At 41.6% G+C, this 25,399-nt stretch overlaps 1 long non-coding RNA gene across 1 annotated transcript in view; it reads left to right on the forward strand.

The window, feature by feature from the left end:
- Positions 1–25,399, forward strand: part of LOC309342496 — a 578,273-nt gene that overhangs the window by 288,186 nt on the left and 264,688 nt on the right. Inside the window, exons 7-8 of the long non-coding RNA XR_014156853.1 lie at positions 9,830–9,935; positions 20,635–20,801. This is a non-coding gene — a long non-coding RNA (uncharacterized lncRNA). The remainder of the gene's footprint in view (positions 1–9,829; positions 9,936–20,634; positions 20,802–25,399) is intronic.

The following is a 25,399-nucleotide window of genomic DNA, read 5'->3' on the forward strand; positions in this document are numbered from 1 at the left end:
GTTAAAAGTCTTCCGTTTCTTTTTCTTTTCTGTTTTTACACGCACACATAATTTATTTTGCTACTAAGAAATCTGATGACTAATCCTACTGAAAAAATTCCTGTCAGGTGAATAACTTTGAAAAGCATCTCCTAGCTCCCCTCCCCCAGTCTCCTAGAACCCACAGACAACTGAAATGGGCAGCGCAGAGGGTGATGGTGTGCAGATGCAGCCTGAGACTGCCTGCGAAAGACCCTGGAGAGTCCTAGTGGGCACTGGGAAGGTGGGGACCTTCAGTTCTCACAACTGGCTCATTGGGGCAAGACCTCCTCGAAGGAATTGCTGGAGCCACTAGGCCAGGACTGTGGATTGTTTCCTTGAATAAACAGTTAACTGATGCATTGTTTTGTGCTGACTCCAGCCGTGACATAGCCACCCAACAACTCCTCACTCAAAGGAATTCCATTTGGAAGAGTTATCAATTTGGTTACTTAGCAGCACACTGGCCTTGGTTTAATGACAGGAGTCTTTATTTCAGAAGAAATGCTTGCATTAAATGAAGGTCACCTCTCATGTTCAATTTAAGGTGTCATATTTATAGCAGGTCAGCTCCCATTAAGCTAATAAAGGTTGCTATGTCACATCTTTTTGATTTCCAGTGGGATGCAGTCATACTTAAGATAATAAGTTGCGTACAGTGCATTCCTACATGATGAGCCACACATTTACCATGTTAAACATTTTCTCCTTAAAATAGTATTAAGTGTAATAAATGCTATTCGGTCTTCAGTGCCTTTTAATTAATACACGAGGCTCACTGGGATGAAATTGGTAGGGAAACCCAACAGTTACAACTGTTTGCTAAAATAACAATTAAAAAAAGCTCAACTAGTTTTTTTGATCAAACTGCCTTCATGCTCATTAAAGTCTCTCTCTAATTCTGTAGGCTTCACGCCTTTAGTTCTGTAGGCTTCACACCTCTATTGTAACCGTACCCCCTTTCCCCCCTTGGAAGTTTCTGATTCCAAAGTTTTTAATTGCACTGATGCTTGTTAGAATAAAGTTTTCTACTAATTTAAGGTTTTGCTGGAAAGCAGACAAAGAATGACAAGTGCAAAGGGTCCGGTCTCAGGATAGGAGGAAGCCTAGGGAGGTCTAGCGCTGAGGGCCTTCTGGTGGTTCCCTGACTGCAAGAAGCAAAGTTACAGGGAACCAGGCAGAGGGCCTTCTCAGTAGTGGCTCCCACCCTGTGGAACCCTCCCATTAGATGTCAAAGGAAGAAACAACTATCTCACGTTTAGAAGACATCTGAAGGCAGCCCTGTTTAGGGAAGATTTTTAATGACTGATGTTTTAATGTATTTTTAATCTCCTGTTGGAAGCCGCCCAGAGTGGCTGGGGAGACCCAGCCAAAGGGGCAGGGTATAAGTAATAAATTATTATTATTATTAGGGAGAGCCTGCTTCCGAGCCCTCACCACCTTTCCAATGGTGGTGAGGGTATGTATGACCTTGCCCCTGTTACTGGGAGGTGATATAAAGCCTCTGGATTGGTTTGGCCTGATTTACATACAAGAAAGCTGAACATTTAGCCCTTGCTTAGTCAACACATTAACACTGGCTGCATTTCAAAGTTCAGTCCCTCCAGTTTAAACTCCAGCCCTCACTGCTGTCCATGCTGAACTCTGAAGGGAAGATTGCTCAATGTCTTTTTCTATAAGAAAAGGGGTCCTGATATGGATTTGGGCCATAATTTGGATCAGGGAGGCTGCTGATTTAGATCTGGTCCATGATCAGGGCTTTTTTCCCCAGCAGAAACTTGCCAGGACTCAGTTCCGGCACCTCACAGGTGGGCACTATTACTATTCTTAGAGAATAAGGTGAGTTCCAGCACCTCTTTTTCTATAAAAAGAGCTCTGTCCATTATATAATCCCAATATCCCCCCCCTTCCCAGCTGCATTTTTTAATGGAAAAAGATGGGTGTCCCAGATATGCATAGGGTAACCCTTTGTTCAGTGGTGAGAAGAAACAAATATTTGGCACCCCATTTGGAGCGTGTTCCAATCTTGAGTGATAAGCAAAGGAGACAGAATTCTGCTCAGTGCATGAAAATGTGTCGGAGGCAGAAATGTTTCTGATTACCAGTTGTTGGAAACTGCAGGGGGAGAGGGCTCTTGTGCTTGGGTCCTGCTTGCTGGTTTCCCACAGGCATCTGGTTGTGAGAACAGGATGCTGGTCTAGGTGAGACATTGTCCTGATCTAGTTGGCTTGCCCATATGTTTAGAAGTGTGTGAAGGCCCACTATGTGCTGATTTGTTCCCTTCTGGTTACACAAATAGCGAAAACTTCACTCCTTTCTCCGTTACATGATCACACAATGATGCAGCTTTGGGTCTCCTCAGTGGCCACATGAGAAACTACTCAACAATCCTACATACACTGCCCTGAATTCCATGAACACAAAATCATATAATGTAGACGCAGGTGGCGCTGTGGTCTAAAGCACTGAACCTCTTGGGCTTGCCGATCAGAAGGTCGGCGGTTCGAATCCCACGATGGAGTGAGCTCCCATTGCTCTGTCCCAGCTCCTGCCAACCTAGCAGTTCGAAAGCATGCCAGTGCAAGTAGATAAATAGGTACTGATGTGGTGGGTAGGTAAACAGCATTTCCATGCTTGCTGGTCATGGTGTTATGTTGCACCAGAAACGGTTTAGCCATGCTGGCCACATGACCTGGAAAGCTGTCTGTGGACAAACACCAGCTCCCTTGGCCTGAAGCAAGATGAGCGCCGCACCCCATCGTTGCCTTTGACCGGACTTAACCATCCAGGAGTTTATAATGTAGCATTGGAAGGTACTCTAAGGTCATCTAGTACAACCTTTGCAATGCAGGAGTAAAGGTGGCTTAGAAGATGGAAGAAAAGTGGTATATAAACCACTTTATATACTAAAATGTACATATACACTTTATGTACTAAATAGCTTTTGATACGCCAGTATAACCGAGTTTTAAGTTTTCACTAGATTCTGGTGGATAATGCCAGTGGTGGCTTGTGCAGGGAGTGGGGTGGAGGCAGTGGTGTCCTCTCCTGGTGCTCATCTGGATGGGTTTGGGGCAGAGTGAGGCAAGATGCTGGTGAGGTTGGAAGAGCTTTGGGTGCACAGTTGCAACAGCCCCAGAGTTCTCCTCATCTTGCCACTGCTGCTTTATTCTGTCCCATCCCCATCACAATGAGTGTGGTGCTACCACCAAGATGACACCACTGCCTCCTCTCCTCTCCTCATGAGCCATAGCTAAATAATGTTTTTGATACCCTTGGCTTCCCATCAGCATTTTCAAAGATCATATTTAGTTCAACATAACATCTCCCTTACGCTACGGGTATGAAGGTTCTCCCCCCTACCTCTCCATCAAGGCTAGCGTCTAGAATGCACCATGTTTTTTCCTTTGTCTGCCTTCTGTACTTTCTGCTACAGTGAAAGTAATTTTGTTTTAAATTATTATTCTGTCAAACACAGAGAGGGGGGCTAAAAGAGCTGTCAGAAAGAGAGGCAGCAAGGTAATTATCCACATTATAGTCCTGTTTGTGACTCCTAGACCAACCTTGCCTCCGAAATGGGTGTTTATTGTCCCTGAACACAATAAAAAAAAGTCTCAATATTTCTTGTTTAAATTCATACTACATACTTACAGTTCCCATAACTACCTCCCACAGGACAGGTGCCTGTGAAAAATGGAAACATGTGGCTTGTTGACTTTTCCTAATAACTTGATCTTGGCAAGCTTTACCCATAAACCTATGTGTGCATTTCTATATGATTCAGAAATGGGAAGCAGAGCAAAAAATGTTATTCCTCAAAAGTAGTATATAAACTTTTTAAAACAATCCAATAAAATGCCAAAGCCATTGGCAGCTTCGAGGAGCAAACTATCAAAGCAGTTAACGGTAATATTTAAACAAAACATAATTTACAAAAATAAATGAATAAAATTAACAGATAACTGCCAGGGCAGAGGTGAAATAAATGGATCGAAGTGACTGGGTTGCGTGGGGGTCTGTCCCAAGGAAAATATGCACAATTTTTCAAGCTTGACGAGTCACGCTTCAAATTATCTTTCAGAAACAAATGACCCCCTGGAACACAAATGTCGCCCATGTCACCCAAGAAGTAGCCAGGAGCATAGGGAGGAGTCCTTTCAGGATTGGGACCAGTGGATAAGAGAAGAAAAAGTGAACCAAATTCTAGAGGAGGTCTGGAGAACCTTTGGCCCTCCAGATGTTGCTGAACTGCAACTCACATCAATCCCAGCAAGCATGGTCAATGGCCAGGGATGATGGAAGTTGTAGTTCAGCAACATCTAGAGAGCCAACAGTATCCTATGCATTACTTAGAGCAAGGAACGGGAGTCAGTGGCTCTCCAGATGTTGTTAGACTCCAGCCCTCATCAGCCTCAGGGATAATCAGAGATAATCATTGTTCTTGTACAACAACATCTGATGGGCTACAGGTTCCTCAGTAAAGATGGCAGAACAGGTTGGAGATAAGGATTAAGTCCTTTCCTTGCCTTAGTGAAATTTTGTTGGCTTTCCCTCCAGCTCCTCTGAATTCTCACCTAGAGCAACAGATTTTTTCTCTTTATTGCGGATGATAAAGCAATGAAAAGTGCCAGGCAACAAGGTCATAGAAGGAGTCCATCTTAATAAAGAAATGAATGTGTTGGGGAAGGTAGCTGTCAGTCATGCTAAATCTAATGACCTGTCACTCGCAGAACACATTTTTATGCCTACATTACAGTAGGGAGATGAGGTCAGAAAATGAATTCCATTTGCTTTGACACATTAGTACACTGGATCATTGCTTTATAATTCAAATTATACACAGCAGACAAAGAGCTAGAACATGGCTTTGTACTTAATAAACAAAACATACAATGAATTGAGGAGACAGAGAGAGCGCTTTGCTCTTGGTGTCATTTATTGTTATACAATTTTTGCATAGCTCCAGATTCTCCTCCTTCAAACAAAGAACTATAAAAAGTGCCTGAATACTTTCTGAGTAAAATGTATGTTAATGAATAAGAACCTATCATTGTACATAGTCTGAACAAGGTTGTCCAGTAGAAGCTGGAGGAGGTTCAGATAGTATGAGTGCTGCACAAAATACTTTGTGGAAAAATGAACAATGGATAGCTGTGATAGCAATAGAGCTGCCTTGTGGCATCTAATGGATGGAAAGATGAGATATCAATATTTTAAAATCCAGCTCTTTGAGCTTTTCTGCTGTAGGCGTGCTGTGGCTTCTAAGAAAGAAAGGGTATGTATCTCATGTTAGTCATGCTTAAAATAGGGATGTGGGAGAAATTTGGCACATACCTGAAGGTGAGCCCGTCTAATTCATGCTTTCTGAAACAGCACGAGAAGTTAAACACAGCTCTCCTTTGAAATTTGTACTATTCCAGATTTTGCAGTGCAGATCTCCTGCCAAGTAACGTGTACAGAAAAGCATATACTGGGGGTAAATGCGCATACAAATGCATATACTAGTGAAATAACACAGAGGGTGATTCTATTGAGGGAAGTTGCTTTGCATACAGAAATGTGTATATGAGAAGAAATTCACACTAACCTTCATGAGGACTTTTAAATAAATAAATAAATAAATAAATAAATAACATATCAATGTGAGAATGTAGAGAAATGAGTGGAAAACTGAGAAACTAAAGGAAACCAAAATTGAAAGAGTCACTCATCCCCCTACAGTAACCGTAGCCCTACCCTACTTTTTTTGTTTTACCTTGTGTTAACAATATTCAAAACTAAACGCATCCAGTGCTTTTTAAGAAATGTTCTTAACATCATTTTTGAAATCACCTTTACAGCCTGATTCTTTCATGGCTGATCAGAAATATCTCATTTCTGGATTTCACAGGAGCTTACTTTCACCTAATTAATTAATTAATAAGTGTACACAAGGTTTCCACCTTCATTTCCTTCTTCCTTCCATCAAATTCAAATACACAACTAATATGAGGGAGCGAAGTGCCTTCCCAGTTTCACAGGGTATTGGCTAGAGAAACTAATTATTTCCAAGCTCACATTTGTGAGTATGGGACATACTTTTCAACAGTCATTAGCAAAGGCTTTTCTCTCTCTCTCTCTCTCTCTCTCTCTCTCTCTCTCTCACACACACACACACACACACACACACACACATATATATATATATTCTATTTTGATTATCTTTTTTGTTTTTAAACAGCTTTTGGTGCTGCAGAAAATGTTGGCAAGAACCACCTTCCACTCCTGGAGCATCTCATTCCACAAAGCATCTGAAGAAAGCCTGTGTCACTAGGGGAGCAGGACATGGCTGTCCATACTGTCATGCAATAGGACGCTGGGGGCAGCTACCTGGAAGGAAGCAACATTGTGACACTGAGTCCATCCTCCAGATGCATTATGGGGGGAAGTGGTTCTGGAGTCAAGGAGGATTGTTTCCATCACTTCCACAGCACAACAACTTTTTTTAAAAAATAGTTAAAAGAATTAACAGAATCCTCTGCTAATGGCTGTTGAAAATCAACCCCCCCCCCATGCACCTGCAAAAGTATCCAGATTTTCTTTAGTTTGTCAGGTTTTTCACCTTCCCTATTCACAACCCCTCCCCGAAAGTGACAAGTTCTCTTAAGAACAGTGCCGCCCAAAAGCAATCATGCAATGCTTTCCCCACTGACATGTCTATACTAGTGTTGAACACAAATATATTATTTTGTCAACTATGTATTGCAACTGTACAAAAAACAATGGGAGGCCGTAAAGGGTGGGCCTGTACCGCTTCATTATAACACAGTGCTCTTGTCCACAAATGTAGGGTGATTTAGAATTGGTCTTCTCAACACCTTTATACTGCATAGAAAACTGCAAAAGGTAACAAATGAGGAACAACTATATAAAAGTGTGGCTTCTGGGAGAAGCTTTACTGAGTTTGAAAAAGCTAACAAATAAAGAGCTATTGTGTGTGTTACATTTCAGGCATAACTATAATAAATGAAAATGATCACCCAGGGTACCCATACTTACTGGTTTTCCTGATATAAGCATTTTCCTTATTTTTTTAACCCTGGGGCACTAGTAATAGACTGCTTTCACACCGAGGGGAAAAGTTATAGATGGTACTGTGTTCAGCCCTCTCAATTACTAAGTCTCAATATATTTTTGCTATAAAGTCCTAAGACATCTCTAAGCAGACTAAAACTTTGACTCATTGTAACAATCATCTATTTTTTCCATTAAACACTGCATTATATATAGTTATTTTCCCCCATCAAGCCCTGTGTAAGACACTGCTTGCAGTTGATCAGCACCCCAAAGGATCAAGTCTTCCTACTCATTATCATTTTATTTGCATGCCACATTTCCATAGTTAAAATCTTGTGTTAACTGGATCTTGGTTGATTGCTCTTCTTTTAAATCTTTATACTTCAGGTTTCAACCAGGGATGGCATGAGTGGTCTCCCAAGCCTTTCTCAGAATCAAACCCCAAGGATTCAGAGGATCTGAGTCCAACTAACTCCCATTTTTGCTTTCCTGAGCAGCAGTTGCCTAGGGAAAACAAGGGATAACTAAATGCAAGCTGTTAAATACAAGACCATTCTGGGCAGACGGCAACTATTTCCAAGGGAATTGGAATGTTGGGAATGGTGAAGTTGGGGCAATTAAGATGGAAGAGAAGGAATAATGGGCTAGTGAGGAAGAAGAAAGAGTTGCTACAAATTTCTAGAACATGTCTACAGAGTGGATGGTATAATCAAGTGCTGGAAGTGGATAGTGGTGGAACAAAAGAGTGATGAGAGATGGAATGGCTGGTGCATGGGGAACTGGAATACTGTAAAGTGAAGGAGCAATGTGAGAGCATCACCATACAGAAATATTTAGGCAACATATGAGACTCTGGGAGAAAGAGCTTCAGTGTTGGTTCATTTTCCAAGAAAGGGTACGGTCTTGTAAAGGTATCACTTGCTGGAAAAATGTTATTCCTTCCCCCATGAATGAAAAAAATGATGTTTTAACAAAGGTCTTTCTATAGGCTTGCAGACTCTCTTCCCAAACTTGGAGCATGGTCTTCCACCCCTCACAAAATAATAGGAAAAGTTACAGCAAAATAAGGCGAGGTAGCACCTTGGATAGCTCCATGTGGAACTCAGACTCAAATGCCAGTTGAGGAACAGATAACCCAAGACTGAAACCTATCTAGGGTTTCTGCTCAGTCTGAGTGGTTAACTGGAAGTCTCTTCCAGTTAAAAATCTCTCCTTCTTCAGCTGTTGCTTCTGATGGTGTGGAGGAAACAGTGACTATGCTAGGACTTCTGGGCAGGAGTCCTCAGACTCAGAAGTGGCAGCCAGAGTGATGGCCTTTTGCTTCAGAACAGCTACCAATAAATGGGTGTCATCCAGGGTTGATGTTGCAAACAATTTCCTCTCTTGGTCAGACACTTTCTCTTGAGTCCACAGCCTCATTCCCCAAACCTGACGAGTCTGGCACCTGCCCAGTGTCATGAGGACTCATGATACATGCAACATTTTTGTGGCGGAGGGGAGGAAGAAAGAGGAACAGAGGAAGAGAAAACAGTGCTATTCCCCTGCCACAGGGCAGACCCTTGGTTGTTTATCTTTGATGTTTATCCTTATGTGGGTGGGGTGGTAATTTTATGTTGGATGATTTTTGTGACTAAATACTTTTAGTACATTTGTTTCATTTTAATGGATTTTCACTGTATAGCTTACATGTGGTTGTCTCTGTAAATCACGAAGACTCCTCCTGGGTGGATGCATAAATTGACTTGAAAATAGCCCCTTCCCTTTTGCTTCACATTGCTGCCCCCACGATGGCTATGCCTGCATTTAAGAAGCAAGAAAAATAAATAAATTAGTGACATTGCTGGTGATTTAGTCCACTGAGATCTGGCTCTGTGCCTCATCTCTATATTTAAAGGCAACAACTTCTCAGCAACATTAAAACCACATGCCCTTTATCTTGTAGTGGCAGCCCAACTTGTTCTACGCCATGGATGGCAAGTTAGTTCAAATGTCACAATTGGTAATTGGCTCAAAAAGGTTGTACACATTTCAGTTATGGGAAAATTCACTCATTGTCTGCATGTGCTGCAGGGAATTGCAGAGCTGGAGGAGGAGGTGGTGGAAACAGGAAGGGGGCACAGCCCAAACTCTTGGCTTGGCTCAGAGGACTTTTTTTAAAATCCTGGGGGAATTCTGAGCCAAACCAAAGGGAGTCTTAGTGGCCTTGCCCATCAGTGCTTTCAACAAACATGTTGGCTTTTGCATTATACCTTTGAATTAAAGCTATCATTATTTCATCATTTTAATTTTGAGTCATCTTCTAGGCAACCTGACTCGTGTTGCCGTAACCAGCCATTCATTGGGAAAACACCTTGTTTTAGCTGCAAAGCACATGAGTTTATTCAAATGATTTGTTTTGTCAGGAGCAAAAGGAATGAGTCTTGTCAGCTGTGCCCACCCGTCATGTAGATTTTTGTGCTTTAGATCAACGGCAATATTTCTTTTTGCCTTCAGTGTCATGGCATATGAAGCTTGGTTCCTGCTTGTTCCCTGCTTGAAATTATGCTGTGCACAGACTCCTTTATCTACCTTGTGCCACTCCAGGGGACACTTAACCCAGCCTGGATCAGTATTGGGGGCGGGGGATAAGGATTTTAAAGAAGTTTTTAAACCCTGTTTTTAGCATACAGTTAAAACAAGGTTTAGAAAGGGTTGAGAGGAGTAACACCAGCACAGTGTGAAATCACTGATTACTTAAACTGGTTTTCATTCTTAGATGATCCCTGTCAGTTGGCGATAATGCAGTAAACAAGATGATATCATGGCACTACATATTCAACCCAGTTTGGACATTTGATGACATCAAAAAAGGAACAAGAGAGGTGAGTGTTATACAAACAAACATTTTTGGAAGCGTTGACCAAAACAAAACAAAAACAAAAAAACCAACAACCCTCAATTACAAGGGTGTTTGTGTGTGTGTTTTGACACAGCTAAAAATGTTCCTGAAAGTTTCAATTCAACCCTATGTGCTAAGTAAGTTGAATGTTGGACTCCATGTTTCTGTAAAGTTTTAAATTTTCACAACCTGCTCACCTTACACTGTCAAAATCTGCTTTTTTAGCACTTTTCTCTTGGACATTACATGCAAACTACTAATGGGTGAAGAGAACTGAAACAGATGCCAGAAAATTTAAATCAATTGATTTTCTCCAGAAGATTAACAAGATCTTTTATCTTGGTGACAAACAGTTCTATCCTAAATAAGCATCAATTTGACCTCATGGCTTTGAAAGGTTGCTATTAATAGCCAAGTAATATTCATTAAGAATCATGCAGTTTTCAGCAAGTTAGCTGGATAGGTTAAACAAAGGTCTTCCATTATTAAAATGAAACAGCTTGTAAGGCCTAAAGGAGGAATCATTATGAAACGGTAATCAGACAGCAAAATATGCTTGGTTCTTACGGATGCAAGGTAATATACGATGAGCCATTAGTTTTAAATTAACTGTTGGTGTCAAATGAATATATTTAATAATACAAATAGCAGTGGACAAACTCCCTAGTCTCAATTCAGAAAGATGCTGGCAATTAAAAAACAATATTGAAGAATGCTTCAAAAAGCTTCTTCCATCTCCCCATCAAGCATTATAAATTTGTTTGTAATTGCTAATCTCACACTGAGTCCTCACACACCATTCCTTACTTGCTGGTGGCAACTGCAGTGGTTGCAGCAAAAGGGAAGGATGTCTCTCTTACCTGCTCTTCCTTGAGTCTGGACCAAATGCTGTTATGGCAGCATCCCCTGGCACTAGGGACTTCAGAAAACAGCATTTCACTGGGGCATCTAATGCCCCAGAAAATTCATTGAAAATTGAAATTGAAAAGAACCCGCAAGGAAAATACATCCTGTCTGCATCTCCTTCTCCCCAATTCCAGCCATGTCTAATTAGGAGTTTAAATAGGAACAATCATATTGCTCCACCACCTCTCACAGTGAGGGATTGATTATCTTCTTGGCTCATCTTGCTGTCCCACTCTTACTCACTTTTATGATCCATAAGGGGTACGTTCCCACTCCTCAGTTGGGTCAGAATGTTGCATGCTCTGGATCAACCAGGAAAGTTGCACAAGACAACCCGAGAAAATACAGTGGCCTTCACTGCTGCCAAATAGGCTCTAAAATGAGACTGCACCAGGGTCTGGTTGCAAAATATTGTAGTACTGTATATGTATGCATGACCCCTCTGCAAGGGTAATATGTATAGAGAAGCAAGCCCTGAAGGCCAGAGCAGATTCTGAAAGCCTAAAGACATCTGTGTCTTTGGAGATGAGTCATTCTGAGAGAAGGTTTTTGAGAGGCCTGTATTATGTGAGCATAAGTTGATAAATACAACACCTGTTGTTTGCCTCAACTGGATTACTGTCTTCTCAGAAAAATGCCTGCCTGGCTAAGCTGCTGTAGGCCACAAAGCTACTTAAGAATATGTTAATTTTGTGGAAGGAGCAATCTCCAGATTCTTGTAGCCCAGTTTATTATTTTGGGAGCTTCTACAGATTTGGAAGAATGTCCGTTTCCTTTCTTTCTTTCTTTTCTTTTCTTTTGTTTCATTTCCGGATTGCCACCATTTAGCTAGGCAAGTAGGTTGATCAGCAAGGAACAATTTGATACCTCTTCCCTGACTTATACCAGCCTGGCTGACCAAAAATCAGTTGTCCACTTGCAGTCAGTCCACCTGGCTGCATCAGGGGAAAGGAGAGAGAGTAAGGCCTTCTTCATCAGTCTATCATGTGGTTCCATGCCCTCCTAAGACTGTCTCCTCCAGTTAGTATGGATTCACAGCCACATTGAGAAAATAAAGAGGACACAAAAACCCAAAGAATAAAAACAACTGGAATATTTCAGTAGCTCAGTCACTAACAAGTTGCCTATACCAGTTATCCACCAGGAGATCAGTTAGAAGAAGCCTTGACAGATATAAAAAGACACAACCCAGATAACAGATTTGAACCAGATGGCTAAAGGAACAAGCCAAGTTTGATACTGTTTTTGTTTTGGAAGATGCCCTGAAGGCTTTTGATGTTGAAAGAAAGAGTAAAAATATATCAGACCTCACTAGAATGGTCAAAACACATGAAAATTGTCCTCAGGATTTTAAGTACATTGGCTCCTGAATTATGATGATGATAATAATGATATTTCAATATATATTACTCCCAGAGGAGCCCAGGGCAGCAAACACATCATCATCATTTTTAAGCATTCTAGAGACAAACTAAAATACAGTGGTACCTCAAGTTACAAACTTAATTCGTTCCAGAGGTCTGTTCCTAACCTGAAACCATTCTTAACCTGAGGCGTGCTTTCACTAATGTAGCCTCTCGCTGCCGCCGCGCTACCAGCACGCAATTTCCATTCCCCTCCTGGGGCAAAGTTCACAACCCAAGGCAGTACTTCCGGGTTAGCGGAGTTTGTAACCCGAAACGTTTGTAACCCAAAGCGTTTGTAATCCAAGGTACCACTGTATTCTATAAACAGTTCAAAATACCTCAACCAGTAATATGAATACCATACTAACAGGAGCAGAAAAAACCCTTTTAACCTATCTGAGCTAGGCAGCTAGAAGGCAGGGCAGGGTCAGATACACAGGAGGGGAGACCTATTAGGAACTGCCCTCCTTTCAGCTCCTGCTGGGTATTTGCTCTCCTATAACATAACTGGAGATCACTCATTATATTTCAAGTTGTGAAGAAATTTAAAACCTGCCCCAAGGGGTGTGTGTGTGTGTGTGTGTGTGTGTGTGTGTGTGTCTGCCTGCTTAGCAAGAGATGTGTATCCCCAGAGTCTGGTTCAGCACAAAACCTTTAATCTTGGATTTGTTGCAGGTTTCTGACTGACAGTGAGCTATTGGAATGGCCTAAAGAAGGAGAGCTCTGTGTGTTTCTTTTTGAGGAATTATAGATGGGCAAACATGGACTGCATTAACTTGAAATAGTGTGGGGATTTTTATTCCACCTTGTGTATCATAAAACCTCAATTATTCAGAATGCCAGATGCAATATATTTATAACTACTCGCCAGATTAACAAGCATTTCCATACTGTACACCATGCTGACTCTACCCCATGGAACAGCCTTCCCCAATGAGGCACACTGAAGCTGCTTTGGCCTACAACTCCCAGCAACCCTAGTGGTCTGGAACTGATTAGGGTTATAGTCCAAAGCAAGGGGGGGCAGGACCAAGCAGGAGAAAGCTGACATGGAGCTAAAAAAGGTCTGAGTCATACGCAGCAGAATAATCCATGCATTTTCCCAGCCATGAGGGAGGACCCCAAATTCTTTAGCCTTTTTATCACACAAACTGCCATCAGAAACCTCATTCACTTATACTTTGGATTCGCTATATTATGCTAGACTATACTGTCCTGGATGTTTCCTGTGAGCCAGAAAGAAGATAAGGGCAGATGCAGAATGTGAAATATTTACTGTTTGTTCTCATCAGGAGAGTGGAGGTGTATATTACCTTTATATTTATATTGCAGCAAGCCAGATTCACATCAATATTCTACAGATAAAACCCCTAGATAAAATTTACTCATGGTCCCAACCTTCAAAGCACTGTATCAATAAACTACAGCTGAGTCTGCAGTGGTGGACAGTGCCATGAAGCAGGCTGTCAGAAAGAAACATCTTTGCACAGCTGTCTCCCCCAAAGATGAAGGTAGATGAGGGCCCCACAGAAATCAACTGCACATGACTGGAGCCATAGAATTAATTACAGGATGGGCAGGCAGCACCTATGAAACCACTGGAATGAACAGCAGTGTGCATGCAGAAAAGATACCTGGTTGTTTTCAGCTAACTTTTTCTCAAAGTAAGCCTGTTGAAATTAGTGGATTCAAGTTAAACCTGGCCACTAATTTATTTGGTCTACTCTGAGTAAATCTTAGTCACCCACGACACTCTGCTGCATTTTTCTCAAGTTCTAAAATACCTTCCTCTGCCCGGTAAGAATGCATTCCTCATTGGTAAATTACCCGGCTCCTGAAATCTGGAGTTTCAAAATCTTGTGATCGCCCCCTGTCCCCAAAAGAGAACATGTGGCTCCCTTTGAAGCATCCAGGATATTTCATACCTTTAATCCCACAGACCTGAATATGATTATTGGAGAGGCTATGAGTTTGTTTGTCCCTTTCCGATTTTATTCCAACTACTTACATGAGCAATGACAAGCATGTTTCATTCACTTATTATATTTTCAAATGGATAGCCCACCAGCATGGCATCAAAAGCCTTCAGGAGGTTTGCAAGACATAAAATCAATAAGATATCACATCAATAAAGTTACGGTACTCAGTTTTTTAAAAAAAGAAACAAGAAAAGTGCAGTGTACCACGTTTCTCCATGAAACTTGGTAACAGATTTGGACATCAATTAGTGTTCAATTGCTTGCTGAAATGAAATATATTTATTGCCATAATGGGTTAGTATTGTGTTGTGGGAGAGCAATGTACACAGAGGGCACCCTGCTACCAAGATGTCCAGTCTTGACTCCAGTTATTAGAATTCCAGGAGGGACTGTGGAAGGAGAGATGAAGCTCTTTGGTGAGACCGCCACTGCCCAGCTAGGTTAGTGGGTTGGGCAATGAGCGGGCGAATTTCAGTCCGGTGTGCAGGACTGAGACTGAGTCTCAGATTGGTGTACAGTCAATCAAGCTATTTTCCAGGCTGGGAAGAAAATACCCCAAATGCAAACTGATCTGGCGAGAGTTTGTCCATTGTTAGCCAAAGCAACAGCAGATAATGAGTGAACCTGCCAGAATGACTCGCAAGGCAAACAACTCCAGATGACTCATTCAAGCAAGCCATGCCATATGCGGCAGCTGAAGGAACACACTCTTCCCTCCCCTCACACAGACTGCAGCCTCCTTTTCACAAACAGAACACGAAGTGGCTTTTGGTTCTGTATGCTTGTTTTGAGGGGATATTTTTGTATGCAGAAGCATCTCCTCATGTGAGATGTCAACAGCAAAGCCCAGAAGCAGATTTAAGAACCTCCTCTGCTGTTTGTGAAAACTAATAGCTGAATTGCTTTGTCATCAGCTCTGTGGATGCTCATTCCATGTACACTGCACTCTTCTCCCGAAGCAGAGAATAGGGGTGCTAACTAGGATAGTGCAATCTGAATGTTGGCATGTTCAGGACAAACAAAATAATTCCTTTGCACAGGATGTAGTTGAACTAGGGAGTTCATTCCCACGAGATAACGTTTCATGACCGCTAACTTGGATGAGGATTAGACAAATGCATGGGAGATAAGGCTATCAATAGTCACTGGCTGTGATGGCTATCTTCCACCCTCACTGTTGGAAGCTGTGTGCCTCTGAATACCAGCTGCTAGGAATCACAAGTGAGGAGAGACGGTTGCACTTAGCTCCTGCTTGCAGGTTTCCCATGGGCATCTGGTTGGCTACGGTCAGAACAGATTGCAGCACTAGTTGAATATTTGGCCTGATCCAGCAGACTTGTTTATGTCATCACAGCATGGAGCAACCTAGTCAGGGAGGAGATGGAGACTAGCAGAGCTGGCCCAGCCATTAGGCAGAGTGAGGCTGCTGCCCCAGGCAGCAGATGCCTCCCAGCTGACACCCCTGCAGGTGCCCCACTGCATCTGCTAGTGTAGAGGAGCACTGCTGTGACTGGTGCTGATTTTAATCAATATCATGTCATTTGGGCTGAGATCTCACTCAAAATTGCTTCTCCGCCAGCAGTCAGTGCAACAGGGCACATGACAGCAGAGCAGGCAGTGTTGACAGTGGCAGCGGCAGTAGCAGCAAGTGTAGTGGTAGCAGAAGTGATGGCAACAGTGGCAGAGCAGAATGGCACTTCCTGTTACACCTCAAGCAGAGATACAGGATGTGCTGCCCTGGTTTTTAGCATGATAAATGGGGCAATTGCCAGTTTCTGTCGAGCCAGATTTGGCTCTAGTCACTGGGATCTAATATGTATGCTTCACAAATCTTGGGCTGCCTATCCGAGGAATTTTTTTTATATAAAAAAAGTCTAAAAGCTTCCATACTTTACTTTGTTTGTGTGCACGCACAAATATCCATTCATATTTATGATGCCTGTGATTGCTGGTCTCATTTCTCTTCTCTAATAACAGCAGCTTTATTACAAAGGTAATACCAAATGCCTCCCCCTGTTCAGGACAGTAGGGAACAATGACTAAAGGAATTCTACATTAATGTATGAAATGTAGAAGTCTGTAGTGTGCAATAAAGAATCAATAGCAACAAGCTCCCCTCTTTTTTGTGACAGAAGGAGCCAAGCAACTCTAGATTGATATATGAAGTCTTAGAGGTTATTTTTTTAAGCAGTACAAATAAAACTAAGACACAAATGTCAGCATGATTTAGGAATGTATTTCTGTTCACAGAAAAACAGTGGTAGGCCAAATCACAGGAGAATCAATTTGGTTTTTTTAAGAACAAATTTTAGCCACAGGGTGCCTTGATTTACATTATTCAGTAGGGGGAAACCTCCATGATCTTCACTCACATACCTGCTTGGAAAAGTTGAATGCTGAAGTTCATAATTGCACAGCTTATCTATTGGCAGATGTGAAATATGATAGGCAACTGAGTGGGGTGTCTTGATAATACCACTCTGTTAACAAGAAGTGTTTCTATACCCTTTTACTTCCATTTTCTCTTCTGCAATAAATCCTACACTTACATTCTCTTTCAAAAATTGCCTCAAAAGATGAGCTAGGCTGTTGGTGATGTTTCCTTTCTTTCATTTTCTGGCAATGAAGTGGAAAAGAACCCACACCTGCTTGCATACATACTCTGGGGAAACGTACGCCTTACCAGCACTGGCAGCAGTGCTTTTTGGAGTGACTGCAAATACCACACAAACCTAGGCAGAAGTCCTCTTGGAGCTATGCCATGTGGTTACATATCATCATTGTGGATTCCAGCAGCTAACAGCATTAGCAGTTGGCAGAGCACAGCAGGGTGGGACGGCAATGCTCACCTAGCTTCCCAATGCGGAAGACACTGCCAGAAGCCAAGAGAGTGGGGAGATGCAGCAGGGAGAGCTTTGTGGTGCAGCGGCAGAACAATCCACTGCTTCCACTGAGGCAGCTGCGCTTTGCTGACATGTCCACCACCTCATCCCTGTTCCTCTCCCTCTCTTTTACTGGCAGTGACCTCTGCATTAAGAAGCCAGGTAAGCAATGATGCCCCACCCAAACAACCACTACTGGTCACCAGCCACTTTGAGAAGTGCCACTTCTGCCACAAAATTGGCAGCTGCTGCTTCAAAAAAGAAGAAGAAGAAGAAGAAGAAGAAGAAGAAGAAGAAGAAGAAGAAGAAGAGGAAGAAGACGACGACATTGGGTGTTGGCTTTGGGATATTTGCTCCCCAAATTTTAACCATTCTCACCAGATAACTTTGATTCAGCTTTAAAATAAACAGGTGTTACATTTAAGTCCCCAGTAATTCCTATCTAAAGGAAAACTGATCTGGTAAAGCTAGCTGAGTAACTTCCAAGGCTGTAAACAGTGGGAGATAAAGGGATAACAGAAATGAAACTACTACTACTGTCTGCATTGTGGGAGGGAACAAGGGATGTGTGTGAATAGTTGATACTATGTTACAGTAAAAATATAAAAACTAATATGCTATCTATTTAAAAAACCTAGACCTGCTCAAAGACATAGAAAGTGTTAAGTATTATTATTTATCTCATAGTTATATTCATGCTTTGATAGATTCAGTGACTCTGAATTCTCATTTCTTTCTTCCCATTATTTCTTCGCAATGCAAGCTTTTGTTTTGTTTTTAAAAACCACTAGGGCTCCAAACTTTAACTGACTTCATTAGTACCTAACTCACTTGATGAATTTATGGGGATCAATTTTTATCGGTGAGGGAAATTCTAATAGGTAGGGTTGTGAGCTAAGGGCACACTTGCATTTTTTAAAAGGCAATTTTAGTTCTGGTGTGTTACTGTGATGCAGAAGGACAAAAGATATTAACATGTTAATGTTTTAGAATACAGTGATTGATAACATTTGTTAAGAATTGTGAGGGTTTTTTTAAAAAAATGCTATGCCACAGTTTTGATGATTAGGCATGTGTAACTTTAATCAGCTAGTTAATAGATAGATGGCTAATGATTCTTACATTAACTAATGATTCTTTCCAACTGTGAAACAAACAGATTAAGGGGCATGTAGCAGGGGGAAATACTCCAGCAAAACATAGCTATAACTATATCACAATTCAAAGCAAAGGGAGAGTTCTTTCGGGCTCATGTCCTGCTTATGGGTTTCCCATTGGGGCATCTGGTTGGCTGCTGTGAGAACAGGATGCTGCTCAGTCAGTAAAGCATAAGGCTCTTAATATCAGGGTCGTAGGTTCGAGCCCCACACTGGGCAAAGGTTTCCAACTAAGCAATTCTATGATTCCAACTCTTCAATTCTACAATTGGATTACTCTTAAATATGTTTTGCACCTCATCAGAGCAGCTTGTAAAAGGACCACGTGGATGAACTGTGTCAATGAGGAATGGCACTAGTTTTTTTTGCTGGTGGCGTGGGGACTAATCCCTTCATAAAATGGACTTTTGAAGTACTGAAGTTTTCTAATTAGATCAGGAAATGCATTCATCTTACCAGGGCAAGAACCTTTGGATTTCGTTCTCCTTTCTTCAGAAATATGGCTGTTCTTTTCTGCATCCCAAGAGGAGTGAAAAAGCAGCCCCATGTTATTAACCTAATGCTCTCCCGGTGCTGGTTCATTTTACTTTGAAAGTAGGAATTCAAATGCTACTCTGGCAGAAATCCAACAAAAGCTACTTGTGACAAAAACCCTCTTGAAATCTGTGGGACTTGGCACCAGGCCTTTAAGTAAGTCTATTCCAATGTAAGCACATAAGAATAGCCCTTTGAATCAGGCCAGTGGCTCATCTAGTCGTAGAATCATAGAACTGTAGAGTTGGAAGGGGCCACCAGGGTCATCTAGTCCAACCCCCTACAATGCAGGAATCACACCTAAAGAATCCCTGACAGGTGGCCATTCAACCTCTAATGAAGAACACATGACATGCATGCTTCATTTTTCAATAATAAGTTTGTTGATCTGCCTGCTCTCTCTAACCCTTGCCACACCAGTCAATTTCATCATATAAACTGTGTCCCAGTTTATTCAGTTTATATATTTTCAGTTTAATCGCACCTGCTGGTGCAACAAATTAATTGGAAATACTGGTATGGCCATGATCAAGCAAATAATATAAAAACCACTGTAGCAAAGCTTGTATTATATTGAAAACCTTCAAGTAATAAAATATTTTGCATAGCACCACTTGCCAAGCTATGTCAATACAAGATAATGGTTTGGGCAAATTGTGTGAGTGAGAAATTAGGAGCCTAACTAGAAAAAGGAAGCATAATATTGAATTTGCGTAGCAGGGATTCAGTGAATACAATATAATTAATTTGAAACTTGATCCTTAAGACTCAGTTACAGGGGGAAATCCTGGAGTGCTTGAAATGCAACACTTTAAAGAGGCAAACACAAAGCCTGACAATGGTGGGGGGAAATTAATTCCTCATTATTTTGAATTTGTTTTGACATATCAAGGAAGAGAATTGGGGTATCTATAAAAGATGCTAATGCTCAGTAAAGTTCTTGTAAAAGACATCAGAGTTCCATAGGTATTCCAATGCTCCTGGTGAGCTATTAAGTATTCAAAAGCTTCTGTATTAGCTGCAACATCAGAGGCAATTCTTGCATTCATTGTGAAGACACAGGCACTGCTGTCCTTGTCATTGCAGTGAATCATAAAGGCCCCTGAGCACTGATAGTTCCTTCTAGAGACTGCTCTTGGTTGTGTGGGTTTCTCAGCTAATGGCCTACTTGGCGGGGGTGATGATACTATTTCATTATATCTATATATGAGCATCGAGGCATCTGGCTGACGTGGCTTTTCTATGTTTAAGTTGGAGGAAAAGGAATAAGGAACCCTGAATCTAAAGCAGGATTTTTTATTTTATTTACTTGATTTTCTTTTAATTTTTTAAAAAGTCAACCTTTCCCTTCAAACAAGTTTGCAGGATGACTTGCCAATACACATACATGTATACTGCTTGCCAAATGCATAAAAGGCCTTTCTGTAAGACACTGAAAAACATTGTCATTCTGTTGCCAATGTTTATATAAATTTGGCATAATATCTTTAAAATAATCGCAGCTGTCCTGTATACCGTAGTTCAAAAGGGTGCACATGTCTGCAAATTCATTAGCGGGTGATTAAAATGCAGAGGTTTACTTGACTCCAATGAAAGATGGTTTCAAAGGATGACTGAAATAGACCATTGCGTTATTAGGCTACTCACTAATCTACTGGGGTCCCTCATTAGCATGCTTGAATGATAAAAGGCCTAAGAAAAGTTTCCACCAAATGAGGCTTTAAGTGGTACATATCATGCCTGAGAAACATTATAAGTCATGTTTATGATTTGCAAAACCTTTTAACAGCACCTGACTCACTGCATTTTTTTTTCTAGGAAATGAAGAATGCACACATTTGGTTCTAGTAGATTTCCTAAATGTTGTATATCAAAGACTTGCTCTGAGCTAGAGATGTCGGAGGAATCCATTGAAAATGAACTATGAAGCAGATTTCCTTCCATCTACATCTTTGGCCAGCAAAGTGAGCTTTGGGATTCTTACAGTAAGTTCAAGTTTGCTACTAAGTTGAGTTCAAGGTGCTACAATTGGCACATAAAAGTCTCAACAGCTTGGGACCAGTTTAGTTAAGAGATTGCCTTACCCCATACATGCCAACTCAATCACTTCTATCTGCAGAACTTGCACTTTTACAAGTGCCACACAATATTTGTTCTGTATTTGCTCTGAAATCCTGCCTTATTGGCATTAGACAGGTGCATTCATTACACTTTTTAGATGCTTTTTAGAAACTTTAATGTTTCAGTAGGCCTATCCAGATGCATGATTTTGTTACATCTATTTTAAAATTTGTTTAATATCCTACTGTGTTTATTGTTTTTGGATACCTTTGATTGATTTTAAATGCTTTAAATATTGTATTGCATCATTCATACACACACACTGTCATGGGTTCCTTTGAGATGGTCAGGAGAAAAAAACAACATAGATGCATATAGTAAGTTTATTTAAAGTTAATGCCATTGTTCTAGAAAAAGAGGTGCCAGAACTCACCATGAACACCTCCCTTGTTCTCTTACAATGGCAGTGGTGCCACCTGAGAGGTGCTGGAACTGAGTTCCAGCAAGTTCCGGCTGAAAAAGCCCTGCTTAAAGTGAAATTGTGCTGTTAATGAATCTGTTAACAAAAATTCCACTGGACAAGCTTAGGCCCTCTGGCACACTGAAAGTGGGTTTCTGGGGGGGATCCTGACAGTGGTACATTCTGGTTGGGGAGTCCAGAATTGTGGCCACATCAAGTCACTTGTAATTGCCATTATTTGAATAGTACCAAAAAGAAACAAGAACTTCAAAAGAGAATTATTAAACATGTCAAGTAGAACTCATTACAATTATTATGGAAATTTGGTGTTAATGATATCCTCCTTTTGACAATTGCAGTTTAAGACATGACCCTCACCTGTGTTTTTTTCCTTAATGGCATTGCGTGTAATTTTATGACATCTGACCATGACCTTGTGACAGTATCTTCATTTTCTACCCATCACTCCTTCCCAGATTATTTTTAATGTGTAGTGTCAGTGATTAAAGGAACTCCTGGTCACTAATAATAAATCTTGAGCAAGCAGTTGTCTCTGACAACTTAAGTACATTCTTGCAGTAAGCACTTGAAACAGATGCTTCTGGCTTTTCCTTCATAAGGCTACAAGGTCAACTGGAAGCCCTTCAAGTGAGAAATTAGTGTGTGCACTCATGAACATTGATGATCTCAGCAGCAACTGAAGTATTTCACTTTGTACTTTTGTGCTGTAGCTTTCAAGGCATGATTCAATAACAAACATGGCTGCATTGTCCACAAAGCAAAAGCATGATTTCTCATTAGGCAAACAAGCTGCAGTGAGCTTCTGTCACATGCACTTCTCTCTTCACCAACTTGCCATGAGGAGGTCAGGAGCTTCCACTCCCATTTTAGATCAACCACAGTTTAGTATGTCATATGAATCCTAAACTGTGGATAAATCTTAACTATGACTAGTCACCCACTCACCACTGGCACGATGCCCCAGGTGATTAGCCACATGGCAGAATGCAGCCCTTGGGATGAAAAAACGTTCCCCACTCCCTGGATACTTCTTGATGGATGCTATAGAGAAAATATAGAAGTGTACAAGCCTAAGGAAAGAACCCCAAAAGATTTTCCAAAACAGCCTTTAAATACGATGGAGAAGGAAATTTCTGGTTCATTTTGGAGCCATTTCTAGATCTTCTTTGGTGTATGTATCATTCCAGATTTTCTTTAGAGTCACATAATGGAGAAGGATTGCTTGGTTCACTCAAAAATGCCATCCTGGTTCATTTTGAAGCTCTATGTTCTTCTTCCCTGGTAGAGAAATGATTGTTGCGTAGAGGAAATAATTGAGAAGTCCAGGATTTTAGTGTAGCTAAGACGGGGCAGTAGTGTATATACTTGGCGTAAATCACCAGTTCAAAATATTGTTTTCTCCCTGCCAGGCTTTGGCAGAGTAGCAGCAGCAGTGGGTTTTGAATTGGTGAAACTTAATTCATACAGGATTGCTTTATGCCAGCTTCTTGTGTGCAGGAATGCTCCCTTAGTGTGTTGGTTTTTTTCAAAAAGGGGCAGAAACAGTTTTAAGGTAGCATGACCAGTGTAGCCACACTGGGTACTGGCCAACACTGGCCACACAAAAATGCTGTAGAATGGAACATGGGGTGCCAATTTTTTGCATTGCACAGGGTGCCACTGAATTTTGAGAACCCAAAGTTTGCCACTGTTTAAGGGGAATGCATTGGACAGGTTAAATTGATAGTAGCAGCAACATGGAGGGAGGGGTTATTATGCTTGTAGGGGGATTCTTGAGAGTGAATTATTGCCACTAGTATAAACTCTTAAATGAGGAAGCTGATATTTGTATGAAAAGATCAAATCCATTTTGCTCAAAAGAAAAGAAAAGGTTGCCTGTTTGACCTGTGCTGATAACCCTACTGTAGTTATTATGAGGTATGAATGAATAACTACAACACATGCTCTTAGAATACATTGCTGTCTTTTTAACAGTTTGATCTTGTATTGGCACCCGAACCTTGGTTGCTGTAAATCTTTAAAAAAAAAATTGACATCAAGCAGCTGCCTCCGCCATCTAAAATACTATGCTTGGTCTTGCATAGATGAACATAATGTCAACCTAAGATCAATTGCTAAAAGAGCTGCACTAACAGAACTGGTTTATAATTCATGAAACCTGAGCTCTTTTTACACCTTGGGGTTGGCATTGGGGGACAGCAGAATTTCTGTGCCTCTGATAGCTGTGTGCCAGGCAAAAATTCAGCAGAGTAGACCTTCTTACTTAAAAGCAGTCCAGGGATAGCACTGCCTATCAGCTTCCTCCTTCTTAGTCTTAGTGTTGCCCTTGCAGAACTTTGTGGGGAAGAGGATGGGGACAAAGCTGGAGGTCAGGGTGCAGAGAGGAGTAAGAGCTCTCTTAAGGATCCCTAGGTATGTCACAGTTGAGAAGCAGTGGGCAAGGTGAGGAGACGTGGGATGCAGCCATCCTCAACTACTAAAGGGGAAAATATTCCCACCACATCATCTGCTCCTGGGAAGGAATGGAATACAGATACCAAAATATCGAAAGGAGTAGGGTTATGTTTTGGGAAGCAAATGCTGGAATGTGCCAGGCCCTCTGGTCTTAGCAGCAAGCAGGAGCTGAGAGCATCTGTTCCCTTTAGGGATAGCTTTCATAATGTCCTCCCTCAAGTTGAACAAAGCTCTTTTGTGTGTTACTACCTGATCCCTAGGGACGCGGGTGGTGCTGTGGATAAAACCTCAGTGCCTAGGACTTGCCGATCTCATGGTCGGCGGTTCGAATCCCCGTGGCGGGGTGAGCTCCCGTCGTTCGGTCCCAGCTCCTGCCCACCTAGCAGTTGGAAAGCACCCTTAAGTGCAAGTAGATAAATAGGTCCCGCTTTATAGCAGGAAGGTAAACGGCGTTTCCGTGTGCTGCGCTGGTGCTGGCTCGCCAGAGTAGCTTCGTCACGCTTGTCACGTGACCCGGAAGTGTCTCCGGACAGCGCTGGCCCCCGGCCTCTTAAGTGAGATGGGTGCACAACCCTAGAGTCGGACACGACTGGCCCGTACGGGCAGGGGTACCTTTACCTTTACCTTACCTGATCCCTAGGTGGCGCTGTGGGTTAAACCACTGAGCCTAGGGCTTGCCGATCGGAAGGTCAGCGGTTCGAATCCCCCCGACAAGGTGAGCTCCCGTTGCTCTGTCCCAGCTGCTGCCAACCTAGCAGTTCGAAAGCACGTCAAAGTGCAAGTAGATAAATAGGTATTGCTCCAGCGGTAAGGTAAACGGCGTTTCCGTGCGCTGCTCTGGTTCGCCAGAAGTGGCTTAGTCATGCTGGCCACATGACCCAGAAGCTGTATGCCGGCTCCCTCAGCCAATAAAGCAAGATGAGTGCCACAACCCCAGAGTTGTCTGTGACTGGACCTAACGGTCAGGGGTCCCTTTACCTTTTACCTGATCCCTAGTGTATTTGCAATGCCAGTCACTGTGATTCTTGCTCTCACCAATCCCCTCTTTCTCTGGCCCCCTCTTACATTGTTGCATAACTTTGCATCCCTACCTCATGTTAGGCAGCTAGGAAACCATAATGAAATCCAACAAAATTTTGTTTGCTTTCTATTTTGTTTTAGCATTAATTAAATTGAAAGTGACTAATTTAGTTTTCGTTATTGTATTAACTAAAACTGAATGCACATTCCTGTTGCTCTCTGGTTGCCTAAGGGAATGTAGTCCTAGCCTCCTTTATATATTACGGAGAGTTTAGCAATTGTAGTAAAGAGATTAAACTTCATTCTTAATCTAGAGCTAAGTTTTTTCCACATTTCCCTAAAGTGTTATAGAAAATAAATGCTGCCTCTCCTTAGACAATTGTTTCATTAGCTGGCAACAAACTTCACAAGCTTTCTGAATATAGAGTAATTTAATGACATAAAGTCTTAACATTTTTCATTAAACTATAAATAAATAAGTAAATGCAATTCATATTCTATTTTTCCACAGTGGAAGGTTTTGTAACAAATTACAATATTGTACCAAGACTCCAGTGAACAACCTAG

The sequence above is a fragment of the Podarcis erhardii genome, assembly GCF_964252035.2.
Source record: "Podarcis erhardii genome assembly, chromosome: 5".
In the NCBI taxonomy this organism is placed as follows: Eukaryota; Metazoa; Chordata; class Lepidosauria; order Squamata; family Lacertidae; genus Podarcis; species Podarcis erhardii.